The following is a 24916-nucleotide window of genomic DNA, read 5'->3' as shown; positions in this document are numbered from 1 at the left end:
GTGCCTCAGTATAACTTAAAGTCTCAAATGAGAGTGTTGGATGCAAAGGCCTGTCTTTGGGACCGGGTAGAACAGGAAGGTTATGTTTTGGTGTCTATTCTGCTTACATGGAGACCAAAATTCCAAAACCTTCTCCTGAAGAGTAGCTAGCTGCTTTCAATTCTTCCAAGGTCAATACAGTATGGCCATGAAGGAAGTCACTGAGTGGAAAGTAGAACGATGGTCAGCATAGAGAAAGGCTGATATTTTAACCAGTTGAGAGTTCTACTGTATAAACTTATCGGCCATGACTGAGATATTAAAGTGTCTAGAAAGACCAATTTGCCAGTAGTGACTTCAGAAAATTGGTGACTAGAAAGAGAAGGCACATATATCTCTGAGCATGGCTCACTTCTGCAGGCAAAAACATGCAATTTAGGGCCCCTATCTGGCTCTTTCCAAGACTATGAAAATCTCTCATGGGTAACATCAGTTTAACATTTTTTTCCTACATCAAACTATTCTGCATTTGAACACACATACATTTTCCAAGATTAAAAACATCCAATGAAAAGGGAGATTGTTGGAAAGATTATCAAGATTGCCTTGACCTATGGGGCACCTTCAGAGAATTTTTATGTCCAGACTTCCTATGATTTAAGATACCTTTCACAGGTAAAGATCTTGCAAATGGGGTTTCTATTTCTCCACAGAACAGCCTCTGTAAATTTCCTGGCAACTCCAGCAAGTTAATCTCTGCTGTTGCTGTTTTGTGGTAGGCCTCTCAACTACTAGATAGGTAATCTAGGATGATTCATTCTCCAGCTCTTACACATTCTGTTTGTGATGAATGTTCAAGAAATTCATTGATGTTCTGCCCCGATAATAAAGTTTTTGGACTGGTTTTGCAAATCTTTTACTTTAACCAAAGCAACACTGTAATACTTAAGTGCCAGACAGCATCACAGTCAAATTACATTGTCTAGAGCTGGAAAGCAATTTTTGCCGGTAAGATATAGGCTGACATAAATGAGGTGAAAGACAAATGAAGATATGCATGTATTCTGTTTGAGGTATATATTAACAGTTTTGATGTAGTATTTTCTTTGCACAGCTTTAAAAATAGACTTTTTTATAATCTTAATCTAAGTTAAGGTTTGAAGGACCCAAGGCAGACAAAAACAAAACATTTGAGTAATTGAGTAATATTCAGACAAACCCAAGCAATGCATACAGTAGAGAAATCCAGTCACATCTATGAAGAAGTGGAATAAATCTTTAAGGCTTTCCTTATAAATATTCATTTACACAGACTACACCAAGTACTATGTATGTTCGTGTGTCTGCATATCTATCAAATGCCAAAAGTCCACTAGCTAATCTCCATAAAACTAAAACTAGCTAATCTCCACAGACTATAAACCATTAGGTAATTCCTCTCTCAAGTCTAAGTTTTGCTCATAATTTTTAGGCAGCCATTTCTATTAGCTCCTAATAGTGTATGTGTTTGTGGTGCTGGGAATGTAGGGAGTTTTATTTTTGTTGCCTATCTTGTTTTCAAGGTTTATTAAACATGTATTAAGTGGCAGCTATGTGAGGACTAAAAAACCAAAGTAACAAAAACAGACACAGACCCTCCCATTAATGAGCTGTAAATAAGAAGGGGGTCTAAAACAAGTAGCATCATTCCAATAGGGCAAAATAGAGAGTAGAGAACCATTGAAGAGACATAGTATCAAACTTCCTAAGAAAGTGAGATTTATTACACGTAGGGAATTAGTTTACCAAAAGAGAGACTCTACAAGAGGGAGGACCATGCTTAATTTTGGGTTTAAAGCATTAGGAGAGTTTCCATTCCATCCTCATTTACATGGAGTTTTATACTTTTCATGCTACTAAATCTTGGGATTTAAACAGTGAAGCATAGGATCTGCTGCATATTGGGAACAAAACTTTCTCCTTTTTGCTGATAAACTTTGTACTGCTGTCAATATAGCATTTGATATGAAGTGTATATTTACTTTATTCACTAAAGGGACATTTTTTTTTCTTTCATATGAAAGGTAATTGCTACAAAGCATTATATATTGCTTGCTAATGGAAAGCTGAGAGGAAGCGGTTTAATTTTGGAGTCTGAAAATTAACCTCCGTGGATGGTCTTAAAGAGAGGTTTGTTGTTGTTTTTTTTTTTTTTTTTTTTTTAATTTTTTTTTTCAATGTTTATTTATTTTTGGGACAGAGAGAGACAGAGCATGAACGGGGGAGGGGCAGAGAGAGAGGGAGACACAGAATCGGAAACAGGCTCCAGGCTCTGAGCCATCAGCCCAGAGTCCGACAGGGGGCTCGAACTCACGGACCGCGAGATCGTGACCTGGCTGGCTGAAGTCGGACGCCTAACCGACTGCGCCACCCAGGCGCCCCAAGAGAGGTTTGTTTTTTAAACTATCCTTTCACAGTAGTTCAATACTGTAAAATTACTAGATAAAACTTCTTTTAAATGATTATTTAAAGCATATAGAGATGGGCCAGTTTGAATGATAAACAAATTTCTTAATTCAGGGGTAAAAGGGCCTAAAGAATGGGTATACAATTCAACAAAGTTCATTTTAAGAAGCCATATGGGTAAATAAAAAAGCAAGAAAGTATTTTCAGATAAAAGGAATATTCCACTCCTCGATACATCTCACTTTTTAATTTACCTGCTAAGTTCTTATTTGGATCAATGGTCGACCCTCTCCATGAAGCTCTTAAGTATATGTTTGCACAGGTTTTCATAAATGAGTAAATTATATGTATATCTTCAATTTGGTGTCATCAATCTTACTTCACTATATTAACTAACATTCCTGATGCATTTTTGCTTATACTCCCATATCATCATCACACCTCAGACACAAAGAAGTTCCTTGATTTAACATAGTTTTATATGCGTGTATCTTTTTATACAAAGATTAAAAATATATATGTATACATATGTGTATACATAGATGCATATGAAGAGTTTCATATAATAATTAGTTCATTTATTATCATAATTATGCTCAAACACATGTTTTTGTTCTCAAGTACCTCCATTTAGAAAAATAATGGCTTTCTTATGCAATAATCCATCACAACCCTATATGAAGTGATACAGTTTTCACAGCAAGATTAGATAGTGTTTTAATCTCAAAGGTTATAGTAATGCATCATACCAACAGAAAAATAGATCAAATCTCCTTTGATCTAATTTTCATTCCAGCACACTCACATGGAATTTTCAAAAGCTTATGTCTCAATTTCCCACTTAAGGGTAGCTTATTTCCATAACCCCAGAAGGTTCTTTCCAGCTCTTTTTCAGTTAATCCTCACAACCTTTGCTCCATAAACCATTACTGTTTTCTTACAACATACATTAGTTCCACTTCTTCTAGAGCTTCATAAATATAAATCACATATTATATAATTTTTGTTTCTAGTTTTTGTCAACACAATGCTTTTTTTTTTTTTTTTTTTTTAATTTTTTTTCAATGTTTATTTATTTTTGGGACAGAGAGAGACAGAGCATGAACGGGGGAGGGGCAGAGAGAGAGGGAGACACAGAATCGGAAACAGGCTCCAGGCTCCGAGCCATCAGCCCAGAGCCTGACGCGGGGCTCGAACTCACGGACCGCGAGATCGTGACCTGGCTGAAGTCGGACACTTAACCGACTGCGCCACCCAGGCGCCCCAACACAATGCTTTTAATATCCTTCATGCTGTTGTATTAGTTTATTCTTTTTTATTGCTAAGAAGTAATAAATTATATAATAAAATTAGTTGATCATTCTCCTGTTACTAGATATTTGAGTTGTTTCCTACTTTTGAACATTACTAATAAAGCTGTTATGAACTTCTTTGTGAATTTTCCCCATTTCTCAGGTAAGTAATAAGATTATAATTGGTGAGTCACAGGTATGTTTATATTTATTTATTTTTTTTATTTTATTATTATTTTTTTTAATTTTTTTCAACGTTTTTTTATTTATTTTTGGGACAGAGAGAGACAGAGCATGAACGGGGGAGGGGCAGAGAGAGAGGGAGACAGAATCGGAAACAGGCTCCAGGCTCTGAGCCATCAGCCCAGAGCCTGACGCAGGGCTCGAACTCAGGGACACGAGAGATCGTGACCTGGCTGAAGTCGGACGCTTAACCGACTGCGCCACCCAGGCACCCCATGTTTATATTTATTAAAAAAAAATTCACACAGCATTTTATTTATTTTTTTAATTTTTTTTTCAACGTTTATTTATTTTTTTTGGGACAGAGAGAGACAGAGCATGAACAGGGGAGGGGCAGAGAGAGAGGGAGACACAGAATCGGAAACAGGCTCCAGGCTCTGAGCCATCAGCCCAGAGCCTGACGCGGGGCTCGAACTCACGGACCGCGAGATCATGACCTGGCTGAAGTCGGAGCTTAACTGACTGCACCACCCAGGCGCCCCACACAGAGCATTTTATAGTTTTAACTTCCATTTTCTTGACGACTAATAATTCTGAGAACTTTTCATGTGTTTATTGATCATTTGTAGGTTTTTGAAGTGTGTTTACATCTTTTGCCCTTTGTGGGGGTTTGTTGAGCTTTTTTATTAAGGATTTGTAAGAGTTCTTTATATATCCTGATATAATTATTACAATGTCAGATATATGTACCATGGTTGTTTTCTTCCATTTGTAGTTTGCATTTGCATTTTCCTCAATGGTGTTTTTTATGAACATAAAAAATTTAAAAGGTAATCATTTTTTTCTTTTAAGCATCCTCTAAGGTATCTTTCCTACCTTGAAGGTTGTAAAGTTATGCTATCTGTTTCTTTTAGAAACTTTAGAGCTGTATTCTTCACATTTGTATCTATGATTCATCTCAAAGTATATGGTGTGAGGTAGGGCTTAAGGTTCATTTATTTCTTTAGGAATATCCAGGTGTGAAAATGAAATGTAATTTTCCGTAATCTTTGAATTACATTGGCACCTTTGTTGAAAATCAACTGATTACATGTCAGTTTGTTTCTGCACCGCCTGTTTTGTTACCTTGGTCTTATTGTTCCTTCTTAAAGCAATTTCACACTCTGTTGAGTTTTGTAGTTTTATAATAGGTCTTAAAATTAGATACTCTATCTTCCTAATAATAAAGGAACATGCCCCCAGTTTATTAGTACCAAGTCCCCTGTCACTACATTGTAGACCTAATCTCTCTCAGATCATTTTTGGTGGTTAATTTTGGAAAGCTGACTATATGAAATGATTTTAAAATTTAAGGATGATAAAATAGCTCCAATAAAATATGGATTGATCCATAGTTAAGCACGTTGATTACATTCATGTATGGGTGAATTATAGGCAAATGTTGGAGTAATCATAATGGAATGGAACCAAGATGATTCTATTTCATCAGTTTTTCATAGCAAAAGTAACTGTTGTCAAATAAATAAAAAGGTTTCTTAGTGTTGTTTCTCAAATCTCCTATTCAAGGTGATTCCCTCATTCTGTGTTCTAAAATGGTTCTCTTCCCTGGTTCCTACTTTGACACACATGCTCATGCACATACACACACCTCATCCCTCCAAAGCCTGGTATCTTTAAGTTTCCCTTTTTACAAGTCTATCTTTAACTTCCCACTCCAACATCTTTTTTCCTGTTCTTTCTATGCAAATACATTTAGATCATGCATGCCTACAAAGAAAACAAAAGTAAAAAAAACCCACTAATCTCTCTTAACATTAATAAACATGTCCTTAATTTACTGCTTATCTCTTCCCTCTCCACAATGTCCCTTGTAGTATCAATTCATATTCATTCATACTGCCTACATATTCACCTGTCCTCATCTTATTTTCAAACAAAGGGCCATGTTCTAGATAGGTTCTTCTTTGTGTAGCCTTTCCTCTAGGCTTCCTTTTATCTCATTCTATTTCTCCTCCACTTCCCCCTTTCCATTACTCAATTTGTCATTAAACCAAATACTTTGGAAATAAACCAAACATATGAAACCATTCTCAGATGGTGAAGGATTACAAAACTATGCCTGAATTTAACGTAATAGGTAGAAACCATCAATATAGAGCAAAGATCTTTTTATGAAAGTGAGTAACATTAAGTTGGAGATCAAAACAGTATAATAAACTGATCAAATATCTAACTATACTGTGCATAGAGATTTAACATTTTCTTTAAAAAAACCCAATTTTAAAAATTAAAATTAACAATACAAATGTCCCAGTCATTATTAATTTAAAAAGCTTTGACCTCCTGAAAATTGTGTATACATTTTAGCATCCCACATTTCTGCCTACTTAACCTACTGAACTCATTCATTCATTTAGTAAACATTTCATGATAGTGTAGCTCATTCATGAATTTTTCTATAATTGCAAATCAAAGATGAATGAAATATGGTCTTATATACAAGAAGTTCATATCAGAAATCTAAGATGTGAGGGTTTTTTGTGGAGAGGGGATGATAAGTCTGGCAGGAACACACAAAAAAAGACAAGTTCTAGGAAACAAGAAGTAGAACATTTACAAAAGTAATTTCTAAATATTTATGATTGTAAGATTCAGCTAAATCAAGTGTTTAAGAAATGGCTGCTCAGGACCCTGACTTCAAGTCTGTGACAGTGGTTTGGGTAGGAGGCAAATGTTCACACACTTTTGAGAAATATAGACTTAGGCACTATTTTGAATTGCTACGTGAGAGAGTGAACAAATTAGAACTGTGAATGTGGACATGCAAAAGGGGAATCCTGTCAAATGCTGGTTCTCAAACATGGTCTCAGAATTGACATCTCATTTGATGGAATCGGTTAGATTTAGGTAATGAGGAAAATGGGGATAGGAGTTGAGAATTCTTCCAAAATGTGTAAGTCTTTGCGTGCTCTCCACAGCCTCTCTTGTCTCATTTCTTCCTCTGCTCACTCAATCCATTCTGGCTACATTGGCCCATTATTTCTCAAATATACTTCATTGTGGAGAATAAGCTTAGGAATTCCCTGAGCCTTCATTGATCGGTTAACAAGGCATAAAGAATTACAAAGCCATAGTATGATCACACCCAAGTTTGGGTAAGCAAGATTAGGTAAATAATTATAGAGAGGCCTGGGCAAAGACCCTAATGCAAAGGTATATGAGGTAAGATTAGGCATTCAGGTATTTACCCCCCAATTTAGTACCATAGCAGAAAGCTGCTTTCACAGGAAGGAAGGACCAAATTAAGTAAACAGGTAAATAGGGCTATAGGCCTCTGTGGGGTGATGTTGCCCAGAGTGGAGCTAATTAGCAAAACAAAGGTGCCTTTTCTGAGGTTGTATGCTCTGTCTTATCCCCTAGGCTAGCTAAGATAAACAGATATGGTGCCTCATGTGCCTCATGTCTGCCTTTAACAACCATCTTCCCACTGCCAGGATTTTGTTTTATATTGACCTAAACCCCTAACACCATACATCTTCAAAACCCCCTTTCCCACAGGCCCATGAGTTAATGATCACAGATTTATTGTCTCTTTGTTCACATCCACCACCATGTTTGTAAGCCTTCTGATCCTAACAAAAATTGAGCAAGGATGTTTATTTGGGGCTCTTGCCTTCTCTTGGACATTAGGCATCTTTCTCATTTTAATCCTGTGTCCTGCTTTCTTGCTGGACAAGAAAGAATTCTAGACCCAGAGTGTAAAAAACTCCATCTCAAGGTCTATTTCCTGTGGCTTGAAATTCTCTCACCTGAGTTATTCATTTGGCTCAGTCCACAGTATCTTTCAGGCCTTTGGTTACAAGTCACCTCATCTGAGACTTCTGTCACCATTTCACATAACATAGCAGTCCACACCTTTCTCCCATTGCTTTGTCTTAGTACACTCTGGTATGAGGTTGATGCTTAAAAAAAATTTGGTTAATTGATTTTAAAAACTAGTAGACATAACGAAAATTTTGATGAAATCTTTTAATATCCAAGGAATTAATCTCAAATGTTGGCGTGTCAGGCTCCTTTATAGATTTCAAAAGAGATCATTTTAAGGAAGAGAGCCTTTCCTACTTTGACGGAGATAACACAGCCATGCACTTATTTGAAAGCCCCACTGAATGGTGCTGTGTATTGTATTTGAGAAAGCAATGACCTGCAAATACCAAAGAGCTCCAAAAAAAATTTAGCCTGACTTGTAAAATCAAGTTTCAGAGTTCATGGTTAGCGTTATTTCTAATATAACCACTGTAATATAAAATGGCTCTACTAGTGAATTGCTCAAAAGAGTTAAATATCCAGCTTCAACTTGGGTCTCCCTTAACTTACTTATTATTTTTTTTTTCAAGCAATGTCCTTAAATTAAAATGATTCCTAGGAATTTTCTGTGAAATACTGACAGGTTTGACATCAGTTTTTAAAGAATCCTGGGACTTATTCAGTTTAAGTATATTTGGTTTGTGGAACAGTGCAGATGCCAAACTGTGTACTGAATAAAAGATACAATGTGGTGATTTGTTCTGAGGGGCAATGAGCCAGAATTCTGCAATTTCACATTAGATGGTAGGTTGCAACAATAAATCTCTTTTAAGAAATGAAACAAATGGGACCGATGGAAAATTTTTAGAAAGGAAATCACCAACAACATATAGGGACAATACCTGTAAAATGTGTTATGTATTTTGATATATATCATTTATAGTACAGCTGCTTTCTAAAAAGGCAGCAATATGAAAGCTTTTGAGAGTCTAGGTACTCCATGTGGTTATATTTTCAAATATAGGATGCATAAGTCGAACTTAGTTTTATATGATACATTTGAACAGAATGTAGAAAATAGAAAATCTACTCTCTAGAAACACTATGAATATGTAAATGATGTTTTATAAATATAGTTCTAAAAGTGAGTCTCCGTTTTCTAACATAAAAATTTCAAATAAGGCTACATCTTTAAGAGTATTTTTAAGTAGTATTGTTGGAGAAAAAGACAACAATATTTTAAATAACCAAGTATTTGCCCCATACAACAAGTTTTAGGAACTACTCATTAGCACAAAATATTTTTCTTTACACACCAGAATCAGATGAGAAGAGTTTTAAAAAATTATCTTTCCAATGAAAGCAAGTCTGAAACACAATTTAATAGTAAATATATTTACATACTTTCTATTAGCCTGAGATGTGATCAATGCCAGCATGTGACATAACAAAGATCAGAAAGTAGACAAAGAGCAGAACAGAAAATTAAATACCCTACACATTAATCTTAATTCATTCATTTATCACATATTCAATGTGTCATCGAAGTATAATTTATAGTATAGCTTTACAGTTTTCATATTACTGCCAAATACTATTATTTCCCTTTAGAAGGAAACTCAGAAGGAAGGGTTTTAGGTATTTTCACATTTCTTCATGGAGAGAGTTTCCACTTCTCACTATGATAAAGTCATTTCAGGGGAGGGGGGGTTGCCTTTCTACTACCAACAATTACAAAGCTGGATGAAATATATTATGTAACCATTTTTAGGCATTGGATTAGAAGTACAGAACTGAGGAGTGCCTGGGTGGCTTAGTCACTTAAGCCTCCAACTTTGGCTCAGGTCATGAGCTCCTGGTCTGTGGGTTCAAGCCCTGCATCGGGCTCTGTGGTGACAGCTCAGAGCATGGAGCCTGTTTCAGATTCTGTGTCTCCCTCTCTCTCTGCCCCTCCTCCACTCACACTCTCTCTCTCAAAAATAAACATTGAAAAAAAAAAAAAAAGACATGCAAAGAAGAAAATGTGCTCTATAAAGAAAAAAAAAGCCAATTAACAGGAAGGGATCCCTACTACTCACTAGAAATACACGAGTTTAATAATTAATATATTTAGTAACTTAAAGAAAGATCTGGTATTAAGGAATTAACAGACAGGAATTCTCAACAGAGAAATAGAGACTTAAAAACAAACAAAAAACAACCAATCAAGAACTAGCAATTCTAGCATAAAAAGTAAAATACAAAGTTACAGATAAACTTCAAAATTGTTATTTTGAGTATAAGAAGCTAGACACAAAAGCATATGGAAGATTCCATTTATAGGAGACTACAGAATAGGGAAATTTAAGATGACAGACATAACAGAGATTTGGGGTGGGGATTAGGAGTGATGACAGAGAAATTCTCTATGATGTGTGTGGTATATGGTAGAATAATAGCCTTCCAAGGATGTCCACATCTTGTTGCCCGGAACCTGTGATTATGTTACCTCACATGGCAGAAATGGAAGGTAATGTCAAAATCATGAAAGTAGAGGTGATAACAGAAACAGAGGTTGGAGTAATATGCTTTGAAGACAGAAAAAGGGCCCAGATAACAAGGAATGCAGATGGTCTCTAGAACCTAGAAAAGTTCAGAAAATGGATTCATCCCTAGAACCTTCAGAAGAAACAAGCCTTGCTACATCTTTATTGATATAATAAGACTCATTTCAGGTTTCTGAACTCCAGAACTGGGAGTTAATCAGTTTGTCTTCTGTTAAGCTACCAATATGGCAATTTGTTGCAGCAGCAAGAAGAAACAAATACAAGGTGGTTGTTATCTGGGTATATAAGTTTTTTAAAAGTCACTGAAGTGTATAATCACAACTTGTGCATTTAATTGTGCGTAAATTATGCCTCAATAAATTTTCAAATACACTGGAAAAAAATCTCTATAGAAAATAGGTTTTGCATGACCAGTTCTAAGGCTATGTTGTCCAACACAGTAGCACCTGTTACATGCTGTATGTACATGGGATTTCGAAGTTTTAGCACAAAACAATCCGTCAATAAAATTATTACATGTTAAAATATTTTGCATATGTTGGGTTAAAATGTATGAAACCAACTTTACTTGTTTATTTTGTAATGTGGCTTCTACAAAATTTAAAATTATATTTGTAACTTTCATTATATTTTAACAGACAATCCTGCCTCAAGTACTTTATGAGTTCAGAGAGGGTTAAATTCATATCTAGTTAGAAGATTCTGGGAGGGAATTCAACCCTGAAAATTTTTCCACAATGCGAGGTTAAGAAGAGAACACAGTATTCCAGGAAATCGGAAATGCAAGGTCAGAATTAGAACGTGAGAGCTCAATGCATGTTTGAAGAATACCAAATAATGGAGGTTAGTTAGAACAGAGAACTAATAATGAGAAGTAATTTCAGATTAAGTGACTAATCTCATTAATTTTGTTTGAAGTAGCACAGATTCCCAGAATATTAGAAGAGCCCATATTCAAATGTAAACATAAATACCTTGTAATTCCAAACATAAAGGATGTTGGTATTATGGCTAATATTTTATATTGTTTATGAGACTATTCCATTAGCTCAGATAAATTACAAAGATAATGTCTTCCATTAGCACAGAGAGTCAATTGTCTAGGGAATCAATTTTTTTTTTTTTTTTGTGGCAGTTTCATTCTTAATTTGCTCATCAAGAGAGTGAATAACCTACCAGAGGTCCGACTCTAATTTTTCTGTAACTAAGCAGGTTTTAAATTCATGAAATGGTTAAAACATGATTACAGTATACAATTTTTAAAAGAAAAATGAAAAGATAATTGTCTAAATAGTGGTATCCAGAATATCAGACATCAGTTTACATAACCTGGAATACAAAAGAACTTCTAGATCATTTGGGAAAACTATACACGTCCACATCCATTTAAATCACAGGAAATATTTGGCATGGGAAAAAATGCTCTTGAATAATGGTGATTGTTATAGATGTGTGTCTATACCATAAACACATATACCAAAATGTAGTATATACTTAAATGATAAAGAAGTTTTTGCCACTCTGGTTAATTCTGCAGACTGAATATGCATTATAGTAGCCTTTGAAAATAGGTCTTTATTTTTACATATACTAGGGAGAGATATGGGTATATAAATACACATATACACATATGAAGGGTAGATTACCTTGTACATAGGAATAAATCTTAATATATATCAAATGTCTTAATAAGCACCTCTTTTTTCAACTTTGATAAAATCAAGAGGAAAAACTAGAACCATCTATAATTTGTTGAAATAAAAAAAAAAAAACTAAATTCAATACTACCAGTTAAAAAATTAAACTTATTCTTTGTACTAGCCACTATCACAATTAATAAAATGTTAGTTCCTGCACTCAAATTGGCAATCTATGGAAGAAGACACATGCATGATAGATGCCATCCAAAGTCCAGGACAGTAAGAGAGAGCTCACAAATGTTGTCTTTGGAAGGGTAGCTTGTTAATGGAAACCTCCTGTGATGTGTCAAATCTGAACAGTTTCCTTAGAAATAATGCTTTCAGGGGCGCCTGGGTGGCGCAGTCGGTTAAGCGTCCGACTTCAGCCAGGTCACGATCTCGCGGTCCGTGAGTTCGAGCCCCGCGTCAGGCTCTGGGCTGATGGCTCGGAGCCTGGAGCCTGTTTCCGATTCTGTGTCTCCCTCTCTCTCTGCCCCTCCCCCGTTCATGCTCTGTCTCTCTCTGTCCCAAAAATAAATAAAAAACGTTGAAAAAAAAATTTAAGAAATAATGCTTTCAATGTAATGTTAATGATTTACTTAATGGTTTTAAGAAGATTCTTTGGAAGTTCTAGAACAAAACGTGAAATTCTAAAAATACTGACTAGAACATTGTACTTAATATAGAATATCATTACTACAAGAAAAAATGTTAAATAGTGTTTTATAATATAACTTCTGTTTTAGAAAGTAAAATTATATATAATTGATCTTGAAAAATATACTATTCAAATTAGGTTAGGTACATATTATAAGCCTGATGAAATGCTGTGTCAAAGGAAATAAGCACTATTGCTAAGTTGTGTTCCAACAAAGCATTTCAAAGAGGTTTCATGTTAATTATAATAGGCTAATAGATGTTCTCTGCTTTTTAATTAAAATAACTTGAAGGTGACTGTGAAAGTACAAAATGATCAACTTCTTGTTTTGTGTGCTTTGTAATTTGAGAACGAAAAGCTACAGTATTTGATCCATGTTTATGTGCAGTCATTTCTTCCAAAATATTTTATTAGTACCCAGAAAAGAGATAAAGAAGGTTGATAAGCTAAGATTAGTATATAGCCCACCTAATATTGTAATAAGATTGTCCAATTTCTAACTGGAGTTACTTATTTAAAAATGAGTGATGTGGGATACAAGAGTTTGGATTAATGAGGAACTGGAAGGACTTCCAATTTCAGCACTATAGCTGAAAATACTTTTAGAATTCTTATTCCTAAAATGCAAATCATACCATAAAGGGGGGGAGGTAGAAAGCACTGAAGGATGGCCATAGTTGATTGGGCTGAATCAAGGTTCAGCACACTCTAGGTACAAATAGGGTGAAGAATAAAGAGCTGACTGGCCTTCCTCACTGAGGAATTGGAGGGTTTTACAACTTCAGTGTAGAAGATTCATTTTTCCTCTGTTCAGCCTAAGCCAGAGTTCTTAAAACATTGATTAGGAGACTCAATGGTAAGACAGAGGAATTTATGTTGATCATTATTATTCAGGGTCTATCTCCAACTGCCAAGCTTACAGGCTTGTAATTACAGCTTCCCTCAATGGAATAAATAATCTCAAAAAATTATAGCAATAACTGGCTGTATGACTTCAGTAACCAGCTCTCTGTTGTTGAGAACATGCAACTTTAAAATGTTTGACCATCTTCCAGTATTTGTGAAGATGAAATAAAATGTGATATAATGCATTCATTAGGTTGGAAAGAATATGGCAAAACTTCTAATTTTTGACATTGGTTGCTGATTGATTATATGAATGCTTCTAAGTGATACACTTTATTGTGTTAAAAAAATACAACTTTAACATAAGATAATCTAACATTGAATTTGAGATTCTTCACAGTATCATTTGGCATAGTGGCATAAAACAGATGATAAGACTGATTCTATGGATAAATAATGGAATATGGATAATGATTCCATAGTGAAGTTCTCAAGAAATTTTATGCCTAATAGACCTTATGATCTTCATCAATGTACCTCTATAAATTACCCAGAATGTTCATGTACGTAAGATTTTTAAAGGATGTAAACATTTTGAAGTTTTGAGGCCCTTTATTACCTCTTGCAAATCAAATCTTCCTGGTAGAAATTTATTTTATCAATTTCCCTAAATCTATTTTTAATCTTTAAGTTTATTTATTTACTTTGAGAGAGACAGAGACAACACAAGTTGGGGGTGGGCAGAGAGAGAGGGAGAGAGAGAGAGAATCCCAAGCAGGCTATGCCCTGCTAGCACAGAGCCCAATGTAGGGCTTGAACCCACAAAGCAATGAGATTATGACCTGAGCTTAAACCAAGAGTTAGATGCTTAACCAACTGAGCCACCCAGATGCCCCCTACTTTTTTGTAATACCCTATATTACTCCTATTTCCTATTTTATATTTTTCTGTTTTATTTAAGAATATTTTATTTGCTATCGAGAATAGATAATACATGCAAATTAAAAAATTCAAAAGGTATACATTGGTAACAGTGAAATACATGACTCTCTTCACTCTTTCCCCCAGCTACTGGATTCTCTTTGCTAGAAGCAATCTCTGTTATCTTCATGTTTATTTTTATAATTATTTAATGCTTACATATATACATATATATATATATATATAATTTTAACTTAAAAAAATTTTTTTTGAGAAAAAGGGAGATGGGGAGAGGAAAGGGAGGGAGAGGGGGAGAAGTGAGAGATGGAGGTAGAAGGGTGAGAGTGGGGAGAGGGGGAGAGAATGGGAGACACAGAATTCAAAGTAGGTTCCAGGCTCCAAGCTGTCAGCACCAAGCCCCACATGGGGCTCAAATTCCTGAACCATGAGATCATAACCTGAGCCAAAGTCACACGCTCAACCAATTGAGCCACCCAGGTGCCCCACACATTTTTAATGCAATGGCATCACTATTTATATACACTATTGCCTAACTAGGTTTTTCCCCCTTTAATCATCTTATCTATAACGGACGTTGGCAAACTGCATTTCACAAGTAAAATCTATTCTATCTCTTGTTCAAATAGAGTCACTCATTTATTGTTGTATTATTTATTTTTGCTTTCATACAACACAAGAGTCGAATTTTGTCGCTAGAGACTTTATAGCCCCCCAAAACTAAAATATTACCTGTCCCTTCATAGTAAAAAAGTTTGTGCAATAGCTAGAAAGTCTTTCAATACATATACAGAGAGAAGTACCTAAAACTTTTTAACAACTTTGTAATAGCCCATGGAGGAAAGGGAGCATGTAATCTTGAAGCTATCTTTATAGCTATACTATTATATAGTGTTCAGTATGTTTTTAGACTGTATCTGACTCCTTCTATATATAGTGAACATAGTGCATTCCCCCCCACTTCACTTCCTAACTCCCTTTCCCACTTTGATTGTATTTTCCAGAGTTTACCCTTATAGCTTTAAATATACTTGTATTTCATTACTTTTGTTATCAGCATAACATTGGACCCCAAGAAATTATATTATATAAATAATATCCGCTGTTTAAACTTCATCTATCTGTGTTAAATGAACTTCTACCTTTCCTCTCCAATGTCTAACTTTGCTACTTTTAAGGTTGACAGTCTGAATTTTTAGCACTCACCTTCTTTGGAAACCTAGTGCCCCATTTGCTATCATTCTAGTCTCATAGTAAATGTGAATTTACTGACACCATTTGCTCTGTTTTTCTCTCTCTGGAGATCCAAGAAAAACAGAATTCTATTTTTGGTTATTTTGTGTGTGTGTGTGTGTGTGTGTGTGTGTGTGTGTGTGTGTGTGTAAAGCCAAAAGCCTTTCTCTGTCAGTTGAAATGATTTGCTTCCCCTTCATTCTAGAAACTGTATTTTCATATGTGGAACCATTCTCGCATTGTTGGGGTAAATTCCACTTGGTCATAGTGTATAATCCTTTTAATATTCCTTTGAATTTAGGTTGATATTATTTTTTTTTTAATTTTTTTTAACGTTTATTTATTTTTGAGACAGAGAGACAGAGCATGAACAGGGGAGGGGCAGAGAAAGGGGGAGACACAGAATCTCAAACAGGCTCCAGGCTCTGAGCTGTCAGCACAGAGCCCAACACGGGGCTCGAACTCACGGACTGTGAGATCATGACCTGAGCTGAAGTCGGACGCCCAACCGAGCCACCCAGGCACCCCAAGGTTGCTATTATTTTATTGAGTTTCTTGTTTCATGTATCCTTAAGAAATATTAGTGTCCAGTTTTCTTGTTAGGTCTTGGCCTTGGTTTTAATATTAGGCTGATAGTGTCTTCAGAGACTGAGGTAGAAAATGTTTCCTGCTATTTTGGGGGAAAATTTGAGGATTCTATTAATTATTTTTTTAAACATTTGGTAGAATTTGTGAAAGCAGCAGCAATGTGGTCCAGTGTTTTTCTTCTTTGGAATTTTTTGATTACTAATTTATTCTCTTTACTGCTGTGGGTGCATTCAAATTTCCTGTTTCTAGGAATTTGTCCATTTCATCTAGGTTATCCAATTTATTTTGGCACAATTGCTCATAGTAATCTTATCTTTTTACTTCTATGTCAGTTATAGTGCCCTCACATTCTTTCTTGGTTTTAGTTAATTTTTCCCCTTTTTCCCTTCCAGGTTCAAACTGGGTTAGGATTGGTCATTTTATTGATATTTTCAAAGAACCAACTTCTGGGGGCGCCTGGGTGGCGCAGTCGGTTAAGCGTCCGACTTCAGCCAGGTCACGATCTCGCAGTCTGTGAGTTCGAGCCCCACGTCAGGCTCTGGGCTGATGGCTCAGAGCCTGGAGCCTGTTTCCGATTCTGTGTCTCCCTCTCTCTCTGCCCCTCCCCCGTTCATGCTCTGTCTCTCTCTGTCCCAAAAATAAAATAAAAAACGTTGAAAAAAAAAATTAAAAAAAAAAAAAAAAAGAACCAACTTCTGGTTCACTTTTTTTCGAATTTTTCCTGACGTCTTTCTTTTTAGTTTCACAGCTATAGTTGTATGGAACATTCTATACATGTCTGTTAGGTCTACTTGGTTTATAGTGTTGTTCAAGTCTTCTATTCTCTTGTTTATCTTTTGTGTTGTTCTATCCATCACTGAAGGTGCCGTGTTGCAAACTCCAACTCTTGTTCAACTATTTCTCCCTTCAGTTGTGTTTTTCGTTATATACATTGCCCCTAACAACAGAGCTGCCTTTAAGTTGGAGGGGTCAGTACATTTGTTTTTAATTTCACTACTGGTAAAGAAGTAGTTACTTCTGTCATTTGCTATATTTTTGTTGCTCGTTTCCTCCATTACTACCTTCCTTTGTGTTAGATACAAATTTTCAAGTGTATCTGTTTGCATGCCTTTTTTATTTGTTTTACTAGTTTATTCTTAATGGTGTACTTGGGAATAGTTAATATCTTAATTTATAACAATGTAGGTCAGATTAATACCATTTTACTTTCAATAGGATACAAAAACTTTGCTCCTGTTTCCTCCACCCCATTTTATTGTTATTGTCACAAATTACATCTTTATACATGATATGCCCATCAGTACAAATTTATGGTTACTGTTTGATGCATTTGTCCTTTAAATCATATGGGGGAAAAAGAATTGCAAACCAAAAATACATTATTTAAACAGAGAGAGAGAGAGGAAGAGAATAAACAGGGGAGGTGCATAAGAGAGGGAGACAGGATCCAAAGTGGGCTTGCACAGACAGTGGAGAGTCCAATGTGGGGCTCAAACTCACGCACCGTGAGATCATGACCTAAGCCACAGTTGGATGCGTAATGGACTGAGCCACCCAGGCACCCCAAATCTGATCTTTACACTTATCTTTGTAGATATCTTTTTATAAAATTTTTATTTCTTCATATGAATTTGAGTTGATGTTAGTATTCTTTCAAATTCAGTTGATGTTAGTATTCTTTCCGTTCCATCTTTCCTTCTCTACATTTCCCCTGCTTCTTACCCTGATGTGTGCCTTTTCTCATTTATCCTTCTTGAAATCTAGTTACATATTTGTTACTGGTATACAACAATCATTTTATGTATTTATATCAAATGAGTTTACGACAGTAAGTCTCAATAACAGCCATTATGATTTTTATTTTCTTATGAACTTTATTTTTTTTTTAGTTTATTTTGAGAGAGAGAGTGCACGAGCAGGGGAGGGGCAGAGAGGGGATGGTGAGAACAAGAATCTCAAGCAGGCTCTTACGCTAAACTAAGCTACCCAGGTGTCCCTTGTCAACTCAGAAACTTCCAAATATGCAATACAGTATTACCTACAGTCACAATAGTATACATTATATCCCCAGGACTTATTTTACAACAGGAAATTTGTCTTTTTGACCACATTTATCATTTCTCACTCATTCTCTTTGTACCCCATTTCCTAACCAAATCTTCTATTGATGGATTGGTGCTCCTTTCAGTGTAAGGATGCTGTGAATTTTCCTCACTCATCTAAGTGGGCTGTTTCTGGTCATGAATTTTTTTTCTTGCCTTCATCGACAGTAGCCTCATAGAAATCTCGCCCTGAGCAAAGCTTTGCAGAAGATTTCTTCAGTCTTTTTTTCCTGAATCCTCGAGTCCTATCTTCTTTGTTTCAAGTATCAACTTGACATCAAATCCTCACATTGCATAAAGCAATTTTTTTTAAATTTTTTTTCAATGTTTTTTATTTATTTTTGGGACAGAGAGAGACAGAGCATGAATGGGGGAGGGGCAGAGAGAGAGGGAGACACAGAATCGGAAACAGGCTCCAGGCTCCAAGCCATCAGCCCAGAGCCTGACGCGGGGCTCGAACTCACGGAGCGCGAGATCGTGACCTGGCTGAAGTCGGACGCTTAACCGACTGCACCACCCAGGGCGCCCCACATAAAGCAATTTTTATACAGTCTAAGGAAATTTTCATGCTTGGTCTCTGCACCTGTTTCCACACAACCTAAAGGCTGACAGTTTTATAGTTTCAGCTCAGCTTACAACACAACACTCTATTTTTTATTCTATTTCTGGTTACATAGGAGATGACTATTTCATAAACCTAGTTATTCCACACACACCCCCCAAGAAAATTTATTAATTCTAGGTTTCTGGGAATGAAGAAGTGTCTGAACACAAGATGTTGCAAAAAATCAAGACTAGAGTTGCATAATACAAAGTATTAATCATTATTGATAAACAGAAATATACAAGTTATGATAGGTTTAAAATTTTTATGTAGAATACCACCCATAACAAGGAGGTCACATATGCCACCTGTCCAAATTTCCCATCTCTCTTATCAGTGACAAAAATTAGTCATCCTGTGTAAGAATTTACTATTTTTATGCAATGCATAACCCCAACACTCCACTTGTTCTTTCTTCAAAATTTCTCTTTGCAGCCTACGGTCTTCTTTTTGTCTGGTAATCAGCCAAGATAGGCAGCCTTCCCCAGGCAATTCTTATGTTTTCCCGCTTCAATTCCCAATGACCCATCCTATCAAATTTGAATTATTTTACTTCCCTGGAATTTAGCTTTACTATCTGCCTTCCTCATAAAATAACCTATAGACAAAAATATATAATATAGAATCATATGCCACCCTTTCAAGGTAATATGTATGTAGTGAGTTTCATTTGCAAATGATGCTCTGAACTAGAATGAAGACCCGTTTTTATGCATACATGTAAATATTTAAATACACTCTCAATTAAATATATAATTCAAAATGGGTAATTTTGCCTTCTGTTAACATAGCAAATTACATACAGAGCAAAAAGTGATTATGATTCTTAGTAACTGTGGATAAACTACATGTTAATTTCAAAGGTTTCACCATTTATTGCCAATATGAAAGGAGTGTGAATTTGAGAATAATATGTATTAGTAGAAATCTGAAGACAATATATTTGAGTATTGTTCCCATACACAGTGTTGTTCAGGTTTTTAGTGAAGTATTACTTGTAGGCATTGAAATGCAGGACCTGCAATTTTAATAAGATAGTAGGCAGTCTTACAAAATAATTTTTAGTTTTTATGTGCTACCCTCTGAAACAGGTAAAACCCTCTGAAACAGTTTTTATGTACTACCCTCTGAAACAGGTATGAAATTTATGAACTTAATTTCATAAACTAGCTATTTCCCAGTCCACCCTAGTTTGGGAATAAAACTGAGCACCAGTCTTCAAGTTCCTCAGCCCTGTTCCTAAATACCTGGTAAGAACTCTAGCTCCATGTCAGTTCTTCACAAATGGTTCTTGGAATTACCTTTAAGTGATTCTCTGAGATCTGCGAAAACTCAGTCTCTACTTTCACATATAGACCTATCCATGCCTCCTTAATCTGGTAATCTTTAAACACTGTTGATATCCAAAGTGGCAGTTCTGTTCCCAAAGTCTTCTAAAGTTTTTATTTCTTTTCTCTTTTTTAAATTTATTTATTTTTATTATTTTTGAGAGACAGTGTGTGAGAGCAGAAGGGGCAGAGATAGAGGGGGATAAAGGATCCAAAGCAGGCTCTGTGCTAACAGCACAGAGCCCAATGCGAAGCTTGAACTCATGAACTGTGAGATCATGACCTGCGCTGAAGCTGGATGCTTAACTGACTGAGCTACCCAGGCACCCTTCTATTTTTTTTTTTTTTTCCTCTCATAGAAGGAGATCATGGTTGGTGGTACTGACCCTAGTAGAACTCAGGGCTCAGACACTGAAATGGAAACAAGCTGAAGTTCCATGATTAATCATGCGGTGTCCCTCAATAGCAAAATAACAGATACCCTCAAATTTAACACTTCTTGTTGTTCAGTATTCACAGAAATTTTAGAGAGAGATCTTGTCGTTTACTGGACCTTATCACTGGGTGAGACGCCATTCAATTGGACCTATTTGGGAGCAATGTTGAGACACACATCATCAACTCTCTTTCAAAACTTGCCTCACTAGCTTAAACCAAACTCAAGAAGCTCCTAGGTCCCACCTCTGTATGGACCCTTGCATTAATTTTCCCACCAGCTCATTAGACATGTTCACTATGTACATCTAGCTCTCACTCTGGTACCATACAGGCTGGCTACGTGGTCTTCTAAGTTTAATAGAGCTTATTTGAAGAAAATATCTTATTGCTGAACACAGAAAAAAATGTCTCAGTCTCCAAAGTGCCTTTTGTTATTTCATGCTAAAATTTCAAATACAGTTGGGTTTCTACAAAGTGATTATTGAAGTAATGTTTATTCTGAAATTGATTTGGTAAATTTTAAATTATTGAAACAGATTTAAAAAGCATAGATAACAATTTGAAAATGTGTAACACCATTTTATGCATTTAAGGAGTAAAAATGCTAAATAGCAGTAATTCCCTTTTCTAGACAATTATAAAGATATTCAGTTAATTTCTTTTCCAAATGTTTATCTTGTTTGGAACTGAAATGCTATATTGGTAAAGCATCATTGGAGACTATAGCTGCTAAGTAGAAAGATATTCAGAAAGTTAGTTTAATGATATCAGTTTTCCAATCTCTGAAGATAAATGACTTGAATGTAAAATGAGGGATATTATGCTTAATTAGAAAGCTTTGACATCACTTCCAGAAGAAGGTGCTTCTCCCCAGTGACAGGGGTCACAATAGAATATAAACTAGGTATTTTTACAAATGCTACTGGGTAATCTACTTCTGCTTTTCTCGATCTTGAAGAGCTCATTAAATGGCAAGCTTCACATATTAGGCTACGCAGGATTTCTGAAATGCTGGAGAATTAAATCCCAGTGGCTCACTGCTTGTCCACTCCATATGATACTGTGGTCCTGGCTTGGAGTAGCTGATGGAAGTCAGTACCTTGGCAGATAAATGGCATTTGTTTAATTTAAATGACACTCGTCATGCTCCCTTTTGTTCTCCAGCACTATGAGGTTAATTGAGCAGATATGAAAAATTAGCCAGGCTCAAATTGCCTCTGCTCTAAGTCAGAATTATTAATCTACTGGCCTTAATTTAGAGCTTCTCCATTTTCTGTGATAGACTGAATTATGTGGACTGTGTAAGGGACAAATGCTAATGATGATAACATAATTTAAAATATTTCGTAGGACTAGGAATTTCAGCCTAGTCAAATTTAACAGATTTCAAATTCTAACCAAGAAGATATGGCTTTTCTATCTAATTTATTTATGCCATTATATGCGAAGGGAAATATGAGAGTATGTTTTATCAATGACTTCTAATTTGCACGTTTACTTTTGACCTTCAAAACCATTTCACACTAAATATAATCTTAGATTTCATGAATACAGTGTCTTTCCACTTTATGTAGATAACAATGTGTTGCAGACTTCCTATCTTATAGTAGAGTAATTAAGGCCACATCAATTCTGTTTCTATATAGTAAGTAATTACAGAGGTGATTGGAACATTTCTGTAGAGGATTAGCTTAATTTATCAAGCAGTGGCTCTTGTGGAATAAATGAGCAGAGGCACCTTTCAGCTACATTGTCGACTCTTTTCTACCTATAGGATACTGATGGGATGATTTACTAGAATCCAATGACCTCCATGACTTAGAATTAAGCGCAGCTCCCCAAGTGGGGACCACCAGGGCAGAGTAGGAGCCTAGGGGAAGACAGTACAATTTCCTACTGCATCTCCATACAAATCCATTTCTTCCTGTTCTAAACCATCTGTGTCCAGTTTCCATTTACAATTAAAGCATATCTTACTGTGTACATCAGGTACTAGATGTGGACATCTGTCATAGTCAGAATTCCACTTTGGCATCTTTTAAATCTACAAGGAACCATCTTTGAAACTGAAAAGGTAAAGATTTATTTCATGTTAGCATGGCCTCATTTATAGTACTGCATTTTTGCAGCTGTATTTTTTCATGTGTTTTTCACATTTCAAAAATGTATTGTCTGTGTACATATTTTCCTCATTAAACCGATATAATGACTTTTTTGGAAGACAAGAATTGAAGCACTTGATTCATTTGCAACTGTAACATGGGTACTTACTCCCTTCCCTTATTTTAAGTCTCTAGTATAGCACAGAGTTCAATTTTAGCCATGGAATTTAATTGTGAACATGACTAGGGACAGGCCACACAGAACTTGTGTCAGCTGGCATTATAAGCTCAAGCGAATACTCAGGTCTGTTTACAAATGCACGTGGTATTAGGAATTATCCACATGTAATATTCCTGTGAGAACAAATGAGACTCTTGGAAGCTGTCTGCATAAATATAGGCAGTAATTTTGAATGAATGGGGGCAAAAGAGAGCATGAGGTAAAAGTGAAAACTAACTTTAAAAACATGTTGTCTATATAGATATTATCTCTATCAGTGGTAATTTCTACATGTGTTGGGAGATAAAAACCATATAAAAAGATAAACCAAAAACAATGATTGCCCTGACCCAGGAATTTACTCTAATTTTTATACTGATTGTCAGTCCTGGAGAAGAAATAAGTTCAAGAAAATAGCTTTTGTTCAATTTTAAGTTTGTGTTACCTGATTTGTGGTCCAAGTTGTTTAGACAGTATCTCTGTTACCAGAAAATATCGCTTATCTAGTTGGTGAAAATTGTCAAACTATGGAATATTTTGAGTTCTTTGTTAAAAAAGGAAATGGAAATGTACTCAAAAGGTAAATTCAAGGAAGTAATCCAGTTTAATATATTACATCAAATTTAGAACTTTATTAAAGACATAAGGAATTTGTTCAGCCTCTTTTCATAGGCTTTAAAATTTTCTACCCTAACATATGCATTAACATGTACACCAGTGTATTAAAATTATAAGAACCAAGGGCTAAGGTTATCTGTAACGTTGCAGAAGTTTACGATCACACAGGAATTGTTTGTAATTAGAGATAATTTGGCTTCTTTAAAATACAAGTTATTTGTATATGTAGAAAATAAGCCATGAAAGGATATAACATTCTGCATACAGAAAAAAAAAAAATCAACTAAATATAAACTTAACAGGAATAATGCAGAGAACAAGTAAAAAAAAATAATGGAAAAAAAAACAATGCAATATTGCTGTAAGGAACAATAGTGTAGTCAAGGGAAAGGAAGGCATTTCCAAGAAATTAAAACTTCATAGATTGTCAATTGTCATATTGTGTTAAATGAAAAATGATTCAATCACAATACAAATTGTTTTTTTCTGAAAGCTAGACAAGTCAATTTTAAAATTCATTTGGAAGAATACATACAAGAATAGCTTTGAAAAACCTGAAAATGATCAGTGGAAGAGAGATGAAAGATGTATTAAAATAGAAGGCTGTAAATTAAATGTGTTTATATTGAAAAATTGAGGGATAAATGGTATGTTTTTAAAAAATTAAAAATGGATTGAAATGAGTAAGGAATTTATGATAAAGGTGGGGTGAGGAAGTTCATTTTAATCAAGAGTACTGAAACAGTTATATGCCTAGATGGAAAAATTAAAACTATATTAAATCCTATCATCCAATAGTATAAATTATATAAATATCAGATAGTTTCTAGCCAAGGGGTAGAGAAAACTTTTCTATGACCTAAGGTTCCAAAACCACCAAGAAAAAGCTTGATAGATTTAGCTACATAAACCAAAAAAAAAAAAAAAGCATTCATTTAAGTGGGATGAAAAATTACAAAAAGATATATTTACAACTTACATTATAAATATTTTATAATCCTAACACACAAAATGTTTCTAATATTGAGGAGACCAACAACCCAATAAAAAGTGGGCATAACACAAACAGTTTATAGAAGAAATTCAAGTATCCCCCAGAGTAAGAGAAGATGTTCAATCCAGTTCATACCTATAATGCGAATACAAATTAAAACTGCATTGATACGCCACTACTCATCTATCAAACCCAGAACATTCAACTGTTTGATAACATAGCATGCTTGTAAGACTATGGCAAAGAGAAATAAACTCTCACATGGTTGGTGGAAATGAAAAATGATACAATTACTACTGTGGTTGCAATATGTGG

This window comes from Puma concolor, chromosome A1, assembly GCF_028749965.1.
Source record: "Puma concolor isolate L17-30 chromosome A1, mPumCon1.1.hap2, whole genome shotgun sequence".
In the NCBI taxonomy this organism is placed as follows: Eukaryota; Metazoa; Chordata; class Mammalia; order Carnivora; family Felidae; genus Puma; species Puma concolor.
This window is presented reverse-complemented; position numbering follows the sequence as displayed.